Here is a 13,458-nt window from a genome sequence, read left to right as displayed (position 1 = left end):
AACTAATGAATGAAAAACCCAGCCACTCTCATTATCGATAGTGATTCTCCCGTTTTCTGACTTCCCAATTTCACAGATCAACAGAAGCAGAAACACTTCCCCCGGCTGTGGAGCAGCCCTTACCCCTCTGTGTGGTGTCTCACGCTGGCTTTATTTCTATATCTACCTTCCCACTCCTACCAGCCCAGAAGAGCATTGTGAGCCAGGACCTTGGCACAGACAGTGAGGCATGGTGACCCTTTCAGCAAGTACCTGCTGAGCACCAGCTCTGCGTTGGGATGATTGGGACAAAATGTGAGATTTAGAACCAGGAGTCATGCATTCAGTTTGCGGCTTCCTCACCCCCCTGCTGTCGGGTCTCAGACAACTCCACCTCCCTGTCGAAGCCCATCTCCTCATCTGTAAAATGAGCATAATCCCAGGGGAAGTGCTATAGAAGCCAGGAGAAGTAATGGGAGAAGAGAAATGTTTAGAAATTCCAGAAGATACCCCCTTTCTCCCTCCTCCTTGGTTTCCCGTGATGGGTACAGCCATTGGCTGCTTTTCCCTAAGGGTCACCAAGAACTGGCACTTGAGGGGCTGCGTGTTGAAGGCTGGGCTGATCCCTGAACCCAGACCCTTGCTTATCCTGCACCCAAGCATCTGGGGGAATTGCCACACCCAGAAGGGCAGTTTCACGTATATCCTGGGAACTGGGTCAGTGCAAGGTACCCTCTCCTTTTTGAGGAAAGGGAAGTGGAGGAGCTTAGAAAGGGGAAGTGGCCCTCTAGTGCCCTGGGAGTCAGCCACAACCCACCAAGTGTCTGTCCCCTTGCCTTACGCTTTTGCCAAAATCAGGGGTGACCCTCTTCTCCAAGCAGACCTAATTTCTGGTTGTCCTAAAGTAAGCTATGAGGTGGAAATTTCAGGATGCCAAGTTACCCAGAGGCCACTCATATGAGTGTTATCTTCAAATAACTTTGTTTTCTACCACAAACCAGTACTACCCAGTATTTGGCCGAAATGACCAAACTTCAGCCCTCCGCTCATGAAAGAAATGATATTTTTCAGGGCCTTCTCATACTTTTCTGGAAGTAAACACAGAGGGTTTGCCTGCATCAACGTCTGCTTTGAAGGGTGGAGGGCCGGGGCAGGATGATGGGCGCCCATGGCCAAGTCCATAGATGGAGCTCTCTTTCTGTCCTTCAAGCTGGGCAAAGGCTTCCTGCAGGAGTTTTGCAAAAACAGTGTTCATTTTCATGACAAATAAGGTGGGAGAAGCATGCACCCACCACTGGGAGAGCCAAGGCCTCAGGGCATGGGTCTGGCAGTTTCCATGGGGTCCTCTTTAAGGCCCTCAGTCAATAGTCACGTTGAGCGCTTACTGTGTGTTTGGGGTGCCTTGGGGGCCCCACCACCCACTTCTTTACAGATGAGGGAACTGGCTCTTCGTGGGATTAAGTGACCTGCCTGACCAAGGTCACACCAGTCCGTGGAGGAACAGGGCTCTGTGCCTCGTCTGCTAGGTCCAAAGCCTGTGCTCTGAGCCCTAAGAGCAATCAAATGACAGCCACCATGCACGGAGCTCCTGCTGCACGCCAGGCCTGGTTCTGGGCGTTTTGTAAATATTAGTTCGACCTCAAGGGGTAGGTACTGTTAGTCCCCCTATTTGATGGAGGAGGAAACTAAGGCACAGAGAGGTTAGGAAACCTGCCCGAGGACACATAGCTGGTGAGGAGTGTTGGGCATGTTATAGCACGCTGGGCTTGCTGCTTGAAGGAGAAGTGAAGGCGTTGCACGGCTTACTTCCACTCAACCCTTCCTTTGCCTCCGTGTCACCCACTTTTTGCTGATGAAAGAGAAGGCAGAATAATAAAATGTTGAGAGTGATCATGGGTCAGGCACTTAACGTTGAACTCTCACAATATGCATGTGATATATATGATAGAATTATGATATTCTTATCTCCAACAGATGAGGAAGTCTGAGCCCAAAGAACTTTAGTTCACCTGCACAGCAAATAAGTGGTGGAGGATTGAAAGAGCCCAGCTTGGCCCACCTGCAAAGCTGGAGATTCCCTGCCCCCACCTCCCCTCCCCATCCAATGCGTGTGGACTCTGGGCCATGCTCATATCTCCCCAGTCCCAAGGGAGATCTTGTGTTCACCCTGCCCAGCTGCTCCAACCCTAAGTAACCCCTATTTGAGACTGGCTGGCTTGCCCAATCCTCTCCCTGAAACTCTGGAATGTTTTTTAAAACCGAAGGAAACCCCCAAAACCCTGCCCACTCGCGCCAGTGGGTGCTCACGGAAAAAGAACCCACAGTGCCCGAGGCAACTCTCAAAGTCATGTCCTATCACTCACTCCATCCCACCCCTCTGAGGCAGGCGGAAGGTCACACCCATTTCATAGATGGGAAATTGAGGCTCAAAGAGGCTGCCATTTGCCCAAGGTCATCCAGGTGGGTCGGGATCTGCCTCCTGGGCTCAGCTCCTGGCATCACTATGCCAGTTCTTTTGACTGAAGACTTATTTGCTCTGTAGTCTCTGAACAGCTCAGGCCCTGGACGTGGGCTCACCTCTCTGATGGCTCCTCCTTAGCCCCTTCTTCTCCCTCTTCCCTGTCCCTCTGTCCATCCTTAAATGCCAGAGACCCTTTCTCTTTGCCAGCTATACCTCTGCCCTAGTCAGCCCCCCTCACAGCCCTTCTAGGACCCTCTCCCTGTGTGGCATCCAGGAAGGGATGCCTTCAGAGGTGGCTGGTGGGCCCCCGTACAGCCAGTCTAGAAAACAATTAAGCAAAGTGTAACAAAAGGCCTCAAATATCCCTCTCCTTTCACCAGTAATTCCGGTTCCAGAAATTCCGTTTCTGGGGAAATAATTTGAAAGAAACAGAATGTTCTCTGCATGGAGATGTTCATCACAGGATTGCTTATAAGAGCAAAAATAACGTCGAGACAAGGGCAAAATACAACAATAGGGGAACATTTTAGTCAATCTCGAGGCTCCTCATGGAGCCCCATGCCTGCCAGGGAACTGCTGTGGCTGACACTGTTCTCGGGCCTGTATATCTATTCTCTCCTCGAACCCTTGCAACGAGCTTTTGAAGTGGGTACTAGCAACATCCCCATTTACAGATGAAGAAATGGAGGCACGGAGAGGTAACGTGTCCAAGGTCAATCAGCTCCCAGGCCGTCTGACCCTACCAGGCTCAAGCATTCCCAGGGCAGTGGTGGTTACTAGTCACCATCTCCAGCTAGTTAGGTGTTGAACGTGGGCCAGTGTGTCAGGTGTGTGGTGCGTCACTGGTGGGGTAGGAGAGGATACTAATTTGAGATGTAGTGGGCTTGTCCCCATTGCCAGTGCCCCCCCCCCCCCCCCCCCCCCGCCATTCAGGCAGTGACTCAGGACAGAAGCAGAAACAATGGTGAGAGAGTTCAAAGGCATTTGGCTTTCAGGAGCCTGTGAGAGCAGTTCCCCACCACCCAGAGAGGAAGGTGGGGCAGGAGGCTGAGTTAGCTGCTAGAGTGGGCCCTGCCCCCAGCCTCTCCTTTGGGGGTCAGAATGCTCACTGGAGGTGAGGTGAGGGTCTGAAAGTAGAGGGGCTTGTGTCCTACTTCCTAGGACAAGGTGGGGGGGCCTGCAGACATGGCCGTGAGGAGGCTTCACGGAGCTCTGTACCCCAGGTCCTCTGCTTTCACATGGGGTACAAGAGGCCCCTAAAATCTCCCAGACCTACAGCGAGCCCTAGCTTGTGGCTGGGCCTTGGGGCTTGCCTGCTGGGGGATTCCTGGGGGCCTGGGGCCCTGTAGCGGAGGCCGAGGCCCTTGGGAGGCTGTGGCTCTTCCTCAGCAACCCAGGGAAGGCCTGGAGCAAGCCAGCTGTGTCCCCAGGGCCCAGGCTTGGCATGGGCACCATGGATGGAGAAGGAAGCCATGGGGGCCAGACAGCCTCCGGGGAACTTAGCTTTTGCCCTGGGGGGAAGGAGGGGGCAGTGGAGAGACTCTTGTATTGACTGGGTTCAACTTCCAAAGTCACCATGTTTACAGATGGAAGTGCCTGAGAGCCCCTGGCCTGGAAAATGTACGTTTTTCCACCATCCGTGAAGTGGTGGCCTGTGGGCATCCAGACCAGAATGAAGCAAAGAATCTTACACCTGAGCGGACTCAGCGCTCTGCTCTAAGCTTCCGTCCCAAGCCAAGCATTACCGCCCTTGGTCCTCTTCCCAGCCCTGGGAGGGAGGGGCTGGAATGATCAGTCCTACTTTTCCGACGGGGACAAAGATTTAGAAAAGGAAGTACCTGCCAATCAGTCGCCTTCCCATCATCTGTGAATCCTCGGCCCCTCTCTCCCCTCCCCGTCCCTCCTTTCCTCCCCCACTTCCAGCTTCCTCTGCCTAGGATGGCACCTCTAACCTCTGCCCTTCAGCTTAGAAAACTCCTGCTTGTCCCTCAGGAGTCAGCTGAGCCGTCACCCCTTCCAGGAGGCTTTGCCCAATTCCTGGGCCACCCCAGGGCCCTCTTGGCCCCCATACCTGCCAGGTCCCAGCACTTATCCCACATGTTTGTACCCTAACAGCTCATCTCATAGATCCATTAGTCGCCCCCTTTACCCCTCTCCCCACACCCTACGGGGCAGGGGCACTGAAGAACGACTGAGTGAATGAATCAGTAAGACTCAGCAGCCCCTGACGCAGAGCTTAGGATCTCCACATGTGGATCCTCTTGTCACCATGATATTAGGACCGCATCTCTCATGAGTGACAGAAAGGGAGTACGGAGCGTGACTTCAGGGCTTGCGTAAGATGGCCACAGGAATGGAGTTTCTCTTTGACTTTCAAGTTCCATTTCAACGATGATGAAGTTTTTATAAATAGTCTGCGTTTCCCAAGTCAGTGTGGAAAAGGGAAGTTCCCCCAAATCCCCTGGGTGCTGGGGAATGCCCTGCTGCCCACCCAGAGCATCTGTCCCTGGGTGACATTGGCATGTGCTCAGTCCCAGAATGAGGAAGGCCTGAGTCTCACTCACCCGCCTGTGAGTCCCAAAGCCTGTGGCCCTCCCTGCAAGCTGCAACCTTCTGCACAATCAGATGTGGACAAGCAGAGCCACAAGCAACTTTTGGGAGCTGGGACAAACTCCCCTGTCCCCCACCTCCCTGCCCAGAGATAGGCAGGGAGGGAATGGTCCCCACTTCTCAGGGGAGCCTCAGGCTGGGAGAAGAAGACATAAAGATTTATTCAGCCTTGCATTAAAAGGACACCCTAGGGCTTCCCTGGTGGGGCAGTGGTTGAGAATCCGCCTGCCAATGCAGGGGACACGGGTTCGAGCCCTGGCCCGGGCAGATCCCACATGCCGCGGAGCAACTAAGCCCGTGCGCCACAGCTACTGAAGCCCGAACACCGTGCTCTGCAATAAGAGAAGCCACTGCAATGAGAAGCCCGCATACCGCAACGAAGACCCAATGCAGTCAAATATTTAAAAAAATAAATTTATTTAAAAATAAAAAAGGACACCCTAAAATACCCATTGGGTCTCAGGCACACCCCGTCCCTGTCCCCTGACACTACCACAAACAGCTGCTGTAGGTTTAATGAACACAGCATCACCCTAAAACAGAGAGCCCTGTGACTCACTGCTGTTTCTTTAAGAGCAGTGACATCTGCTAGAAGCCTTAGCTCTCTTTGACAGATGAGAAAACTGGGGCTCAGAGAGGGATGTTATCTCCTAAAGGCCATACAGCCTGTCAGTGGCAGAGGCAGTGAGGATCCCTGGTCCCCTGTCTGCCAGGCTGGTTCTCTCTAGGAGCTCTGTCCTGCACCCAATCTGCATCCCTACCTGCCTATGACCCCTGCACTCAAAGCTCAGGTTGCGACAAGGACATGTTTTACTGAATTTGCCTGCATACTCAGGGTGATTCATTAGTATGAAAAACAGGTTCCTCCTCGTCCTTGCCAGAAGATTTTTGACACAAACACAGTTGGGGGTTTGGCATAATTTCTCTCTCTTGTTAAGCATTTATACATAATTAGTGTTGGAATGGTCTCCTGAGATGGATCCAAGACCCCCATTTTCAGAGGAGGGACACAAGGCTCAGGGTCAGGGTCCAAACTGAGGGATTCAGTGGCACAGCTGAGACACAAGTCCACAGAGCCTGCCATGGACTTTTCAGCTGCTCTTTTACAGAGGGGCCACAGGAGGGAAGGAGGGAAGAGAGGGAAGGAAGGAAGAGAGGGAAGGAAGGAGGGAGGGGGGAAGGAAGAAATAAAGGGAAAAGAAAGGAAGAAAGAAAAATTACCCCTTACAAGCATCTACCTTGTTTTGGGAGCTTTGCACAAATCGGTGCTAAGCCTCATCACAATCCTCACAGGGAGGTATTTTTATCCCTATTTTACAGATGAGCAAGCTGAGGCTCAGAGAGGGCAAGCCACCTGCCTAAAGTCAAGGAGCCAGCAAGTGCTGGGGCTGGAAATGGCACCCTTTTCTTTCCCCTACACCAGTGGTTGGCAGACGATAGCCTGTGAGCCAAATTCGGCCCACCACCTATTTTGTTGAAACGGTTGAAAAAAAAAGTGACTAGAAGAATAACATTTTGTGACTGGTGAAAATGATATGGAACTCCAATTTTGGTGCCCAAATAAAGGTTTATTGGAAGACAGCCACCCCCATTCATTTGAGTTTTGTCTGGGGCTGCTTTTGTGCCATACCACCAGGGTTGAGTAGTGGTGATGGAGAACATAGGCGCCGCAAAGCTAACTTATTTACTATCTGGCCCTTTGCAGAAGAGGCTTGCAGAGCCCTGCCCTCCACCCTGCCGTCTCCCAGGGGTCTGGAAGGTCTGCAGGGCCTCCCTGTAGTTGCGTGGGCTGTTCTCTGCACAAGAGCATCGGGGCTGAAATCCAGACCTCTTTCTGCTTGCCAAGCTGTGTGGCCTGGGGCTGGGTCCCCTGGAGAAAGGGCTTTCTCTTAATTTGTTCACCTAGAGTGTTCACCTTTTTCTCATGGGTACGAAGCTACTAGCAGCGGCCCCGAAGGCATGGTTCCCCTTTCCTCCCCTTCACAGCCCCTGGGAAGGCAGCTCCATAGCAGTCCTGTCAGATCTGCGGCACAAGGAGCCAGAAGGGAAGGTGGGGAAAGGGCAGGGGCAGGGGTCTGTGCAAAGCCAGGGAGGGAGGGAGGCTGGCGGGGCACTGGCAGGGCCTCCAGCTCGCTTCAAAGGCACTATCACCAGGGAGGTAAAGGAGGGGTTCTCTACCTTTCAGGTGACTCCTGGCGGGGGGCCACGATTTATTCTCCTTGACTTTTTGAGGTTGTAAAAGGCTTCCCACCTCCTTTCTCTGCTCTTCCCCTGACTTCCTCTCCAGGGCTGGGAAGGGGGTCTCACCCCCCAAACTCTCTGAAGAGATAGAAGATGAAAAGCGTTAATACCTTGTTGCAGCCCACGGCTCTGCCCACCGCTGTGTAGAGTGCAGGCCCCGCAGGTCTGAGAACGGCCTTTCCGAGCCCATCCAGGCGGGAGGTGGGGACGTGGGCCACCTGTGGGTCAAGGATGCAGCCTCCCGCCCCCCTCCCCAAGGGCCTACCAACCCCCGAGAGCTGCCATAAAGCCCGAGCACTCGGTGAGGGAGAAACGGGACCATGGACACAGAAGGGAATGGGGGAAGGCAGGGAAAGAAAACACAAAACAGAACGGAAAAAGGAAAGGAAGCAAGAACAGACAGCAAATAAAGAAAGAACCTCAACAGCATTATGCTAAGTGAAACAGCCAGGCACAAAAGCACACGGATTATCTGAAATGTCCAGAATAGGCACACCCATAGAGATAGAAAGTAGATTTGTGGTTGTCTGGGGAATGCAGAGATCGGGAGGTTGATAGCTGAAGGCTACAGGGTTTCTTTGGGGTGATGAAAATGTTCTAAAATTGATTGTGGTGATGGCTACACAACTCTGTGAACAGACCAAAAACTGGTGAACTGTACACTTGAAATGAGTGAATCGTATTGCATGTGGAGTATATCTCAATAAAACTGTTATAAAAAAGAAAGATAGAAAATGACAGGAAAGAGACAAAATGAAAAGAAAGAAAAAGAGAAACAGATGGATGGCAAAGACGGAAAATTCATGTCTGTTAAGTCTGTTAAAGCATCTGCCACCTGCCAGGAACTGTGCTAAGTGCCTGTATCCCTCCTGACTCCATTTTATCCTCACAATTCTGCAGAGTAGGTCTGATAATTATCATAGTTTTATAGGTAAGGAAAGTTCAGCTCAGACTGTCAAGGACTTGTCTAACATCACCCAACCCCTAACTAGCGGGGGACCAGGGCTCATACCAGGCTCCTTAACTTCCACACGGAGGCAAGAAGACACCCCAGTAGCCTTGTGGTGTGACCGCCAGGCACATAGGGCAGAGGTGACAAAGCAGCAGCCAGCACGATGCCAGTGTGCAGGGGGCAGCCAGGCCCCTTACCTGGGAGTAGGGTGGGGGCTGGGAAGTGGTGGGGGAGAAGGGAGGGGGACGAGCTGCTCTGGGCGCCTCCGCAAAGAGTGCTCAGAAAGGCCCCTTAAGAGATGCTGGAATCAATGTGCCAAAAAGTTAAACTCTTTCAGGACCCAAATGATACAAATAAACAAGTCTGGGCTCTTGAAGGGGTAAATTATGCAAAACTTCCATTCTGAGCAAAGCTGCTTCTTAAGTGTGTGTACATCAGTCATGTAACCTTTTTACTGCTAAGGGAATTGCAGCCTCCTCTGCCAGACCAGGCTGGACTTTGAGCGGAAGATAAAGCCACTTCCACCCTCCCCCAGCCCCCAAACTCTGGCCAAATGGGGACTTGGCGTGGAGACGCAATTGACTGCATCCAGGTTGTCTGAACTCTGGATTCCCACCCCAACTCTGGGATCCCTTCATCTCTCCTGGGAGGCACGGTGAGAGGTGTGACTCTTTCCACCCGCAGACTCTATGATTTAGAGAGGCCGGTGGATTCCTCTGTGAGGCCCGCTGCTGACACCACTACTTGGAGGGAGGCCCACAGTGATGTCCAAGTTAGAAAAGGGAACCAGGCATTTCTGAGTTCCCACTGTGTTCCTGGAACTTGGCATTTCGAGACTTGGTTCCCTGATCTCTAAAGCGACTGGTGGTATTAGTCACTTCTCAGGGCTCTTGGGGACCTAGAACGAGATATTCATGCATTCATTCATTCACTTATTCATTCGACAGATATTACGGGACATCCTGTACCAGGCACTGTGCTAGGTGTTAGACGGGGACCAACAGAGACGTGAGCCTGCCCTCAGGGAGCGTGCGGTCTTGGGGAGCAGACACAGAACAGAGAGGATGTCCCAAGAGGGGTAAGAAGACTGCCTTGGGCTGAGAGGAGGGTGCGTGGGTTGGGACGAGGCATGGCCTGGGAACAGGACCGAGGGGCCCAGAGGAGGAGTTAGTGCAGTGGAAAGAGTCGGGCAGGGCAGGGCCTTGTTGGTCAGGATAAGAACTCTGTATCATAGTCCAAGAGCACCAGAAGGGCAGAGCAGGGGCCCATTCCCAGCTGGAGGAAATGCTCTCTCACTGGCAGCAGAAGAAGGGAGGGCCCTGGCAATGCTGGCAAGAGGCCTGTGAGGGGAGAGAGCTGGCAACGGGGGGGCACCCGTGGCTCCTGGCCTCCCTTTGCACCTCTTCTTCCTGAGCTCTGACTCCAAAGTCCAGCCCCTGGGGGTGGGGGGTGACAGCCGCAAGCACAGGGCCTCTGCAGAGAGGAGGAAGTGCCCGCCTGCCCGCCCCGGAGAGAGAGACGGCTGGTGCTCAGGAGTCTTATCTCCCTGCCCGGGGAGATTACACAGGGCAAGGGAATGTATGGGGAAAGACCCAAGAGCCCTGGGCAGGGGTCCAGAGATATAGGGTCTACTCCCTGCCCCAACCCCAGCTTGCTCTGGGCCTCAGGTCACTTGCCTCCCTGGGCCTTAGTTTCCCCATCTGCTGTCTATGGGAGTAGCACTCAGAGCATGGGCTAAATTCAAGTCCATTCAGCATTTCCTCATGGAAAGAGCCTGGCTTTGGGGTCAGGCGGGCTTGGGCTGGAATCCTAGCTCTGCCACGGATGGATGAGGCTGTGTGGCCCGATGTCAGCTACTTTGCTCCCAGAAGACTGCTGCTGGATGGGGGCCCACATTTTGAGAACCACTGCCCTAGAATAACATCCCTCTGGGAGAAGGGCCTCTGCTTGGCTCACTGCTACACCCCCAACAGTGCTGGCGTGTAGCAAATTCTTGGTGAGTGCTTGTGAATGAATGAACTCTGAGTGGGGTTTTTTTGGTGGGGGCAGAAGGGGCTGGAGGGTGGGTGTGGGCCTGGGGATGGTGTCAGGAGGTGGTCAGGGACCAAATCATGAAGGGTCTCTAATGCTAAGCCAGGGAGCTGGGACTTGTGGTAGCTGAACGTGGACCTCAGATGTCTACATCGCTGGAACCTGAGAACGTTATCTTATATGGCAAAAAGGACTTTGCAGATGTGATTAAGTTAAGGACTTTGGGATGGGGAGGTTATCCAGGATTATCCCAGTGGGCCCTAAATGTAATCACAAGTGCCCTTATTAAAAGAAGGAGGCAGAGGGAGATTTGGCTACCGAAGAGGGGAAAGAGATGGGACCATGGAGGCGAGAGGTCAGAGTGATGTGAGGAAGGGGCCGCAAGCCAAGGAGTGCGGGTGGCCCCCAGAAGCGGGAAAAGGCAAGGAGACGGATTCTCCTCTGAAGCCTCCAGAAGGAACCAGCCCTACCAACATCTTGATCTCAGTCTCTTGATCTCCCAAACTGTCAGAAAAGAAATCTGTCTCGTTTCCAGTCACCAAGTTCACCTTCATTTGTTACAGCAGCCCTACCTTGGAAACGAATGCAGGCCTGTACTCAGTAGAAGCAGCGGGGGTTACTGAGCAGGGTCAGTGGAGAAGAAGGGGTGAGGTTGGGAGCTGGGGTCAGAGAAGGGTAGAGGTGACGAGGGGCGGGGTAAGGGTGGACAGAGCATCCAGCTGGGGAGATGGCTGCTGGCCGGCCTCAGGGCAGGGAGGACCAGACAGCTCAGCCACTCTCTCCTGGAGTCTCCCCTTGCGTGACTGTGCCGCCCCCACCCCCGAACCCCCTGCAACCTCCGCCATCACCAACCAAGGGCAGACACCTGGCCCCTTGGCAGGGATAAGGGCTCTCTGTCAGGTCAATGCTGGGTTTTGTTCCCAGATGGGGAGCAGGAAGGACACACTATCGGTCATCAGGGAAGCTGGGAGCCAACCTTATGGAGGGCCACCCAAGTCCCCAGTCGCCCTGGCAGCCTCTACTGGAAAATCAAACTCGGGCTGTGCCTGGCTTCCTGGATCCCCATCCCCCCAACCATAGTATGAGGCCCTCCAACTGGTTCCCCATCCTCCTCTGCCGGACCCCTCTGTTCCGCGGCTGCTGTGTGTGACCCAGGCAGGCACGGCCTCTCAGCTGGCCTTGGTGGCCAGGGTGGCTGTGATGATCAGGAGAGGAGGTAGACGCTCCCTGCCGCAGCGTGCCTGGCACCCAGAGGGCAGCTGGTAATGGGGCTGCTGTTTCCGTTTTTGCTCAGCTCTTGGCTTCGGCTGCATCACTAGCTTGTGTCCCTTGAACAGCTGACTTAAGTTCTCTGAGCCTCAGTTTCCCCATCTGTAAAGTGGAAACTAAACAAGCATCAACTGCACAGGGTCGTGTGGAGAATGAAATGAGGCCCCGGGTCTAAAGGATCCAGCACCACCCTGGAGGAACGGGTCTTTCCCCTCCGCATTTGAGGCTCAGCTCAGAGGTCTGCTCCCGGGGACGGGCTCTTTGGGCCAGGTGCTGCCTCCTCCGGCTGCCCTGCGCACTGGGTTTCAAGCCTGGGCACGTGCTGCTCTGAACCGTGGCCAGTCTGTTCCTCAACCAGACAGGTGGTGAAGGTGGTGGCATGAGATGGGGGGCTGGCTTTATTTCCCTTTGCACCCTAGAACCCGGTACAGGGGTGGGGATAAGATGCCGTCACAGAAAGATTAATACATAGAAATAGTGGCAAACCTAAAACTGGTACCTAGTGGGTGTTCAGTGAGGGCTGGCCATTGCTGATGAGTGCCTGCGGCGTGTCTCCCTAAGGATTGGAGGTAAAGGCAGCCTATTAACACCGGTCCCACAGGTAAGAGCAGTAGAAAGTGGGACGGCAACCAGAATGAACAGTGTCAATGGCCTTCTCTAGAGTCCACACTCCGTGCTTCGTGCTTTGTTTATTTTGTGAACTAAATTTGCTTTGTACCAGAGTATGCTTCCTGAATGAGGCAGTGTGGAAGGACAGGGTCATTATCTATCAAGGCCAGACGTGGAAGCCTCTGCATTTTGGAGAAATGCCTTTGGGTGGCTTGGAGGATGGATTTGAGAGGGAGAGTCTAGACGCAGGGAGGCCTGGAGGAGGCTGGTTGCAGGAGCAATGAAGCTTGTTCCAGAAGGATAGCAGTGGATGGGTGGAGGGCCCAGGACCCAAGTCTATGGGGGGACACTCCACACCTGGCTCCTGCAAGGACCAGAGGGACACAAGGCCGAGGGGTCCAGGTGGGCAGTTTCACCCCCACAATGCTCCACGGGGACCAGCACCCAGAGGGTGTGAGTGTGCAGAGTCCATCTAAGCTTTTCTCAACTCCGATGCTCAAAGGTCGAGACGGGACAAATGTCCTAACGGGGGTCATAGAGCCTGTTGGCGCCCCTTAGCACATGTGTGCTTCAGGTGGCTCTGGGAGGTGACAAGGGCAGGCTGCTTGAGGACAGACCCCACGTTCTACGAGATGAGGAAACTGAGGCCCAAGACGGGCAGAGGCTCGCTCAAGCCACAGAGCTGAGACCGAGGCTGTACAGTTGACTTGCCATACCTGTCCCTCAAAACAGATGCCAAAATGTCACTTCTGCATCCCTGGTGCTCAGCACTGTTCCTGGAATGTGATAGGAAGTTGACAAATGTTTGTGAATGAATGGATGGATGGATGGATGGATGGATGAATGGATGAGTCAGTCACACAGACCAGCATTCTGGGGGGCAGAGGCATGGTCTGTGGGAAGACAAAGGAAAGTGACATTTATTGAGCATTTGTATGTGTCAGATGTTCTACCAGCATCCTTTCATTTATTCCTCTCAACAGCTAGATAGAGCTTGCTCAGACCTATAAACCTTCTCTCCATGTGTGAGCTTCCTCAGGCCACTCAAGTCTTTGGTGAGGTACCCCTTAATACCTTGCATGGGCTTTGTCAGCAGTGAGTTGATCTCTGTGTCATTCTGATCCTGTTTATCTTTTCAGCCTGGGTACCTCTCGGGGGTGGAGTCCTGGGGCATCCTCTCTCTTGCATCTCCTGCATCCCAGACATCCAGTGGTCTACAAGACTATTTTTTAATAGCCTCCTAGATTTTGCTCTGTTCTCTTCTCTCTCGTGGACCAGTAGCACATCTCCCTTCACCACTGTCCCC

General features: G+C 53.5%; 1 protein-coding gene across 5 annotated transcripts in view; it reads right to left on the bottom strand.

The window, feature by feature from the left end:
• HRH2 (histamine receptor H2) overlaps positions 1 to 13,458 on the bottom strand; it is a 64,508-nt gene that overhangs the window by 23,947 nt on the left and 27,103 nt on the right. Inside the window, exon 3 of one of the 5 annotated variants that reach the window (XR_010840282.1) lies at positions 7,229 to 7,369. The exons of the other annotated variants lie outside the window; for them this stretch is intronic. The gene's annotated coding sequence lies outside the window, so the exon portion shown is untranslated. The remainder of the gene's footprint in view (positions 1 to 7,228; positions 7,370 to 13,458) is intronic. 5 annotated transcript variants of the gene reach the window in all.

Source organism: Kogia breviceps, chromosome 4, assembly GCF_026419965.1.
Source record: "Kogia breviceps isolate mKogBre1 chromosome 4, mKogBre1 haplotype 1, whole genome shotgun sequence".
Lineage (NCBI taxonomy): Eukaryota > Metazoa > Chordata > Mammalia > Artiodactyla > Physeteridae > Kogia > Kogia breviceps.
Note: the sequence above shows the minus strand (reverse complement) of the source record. Positions and strands in the feature narration are given on the sequence as shown.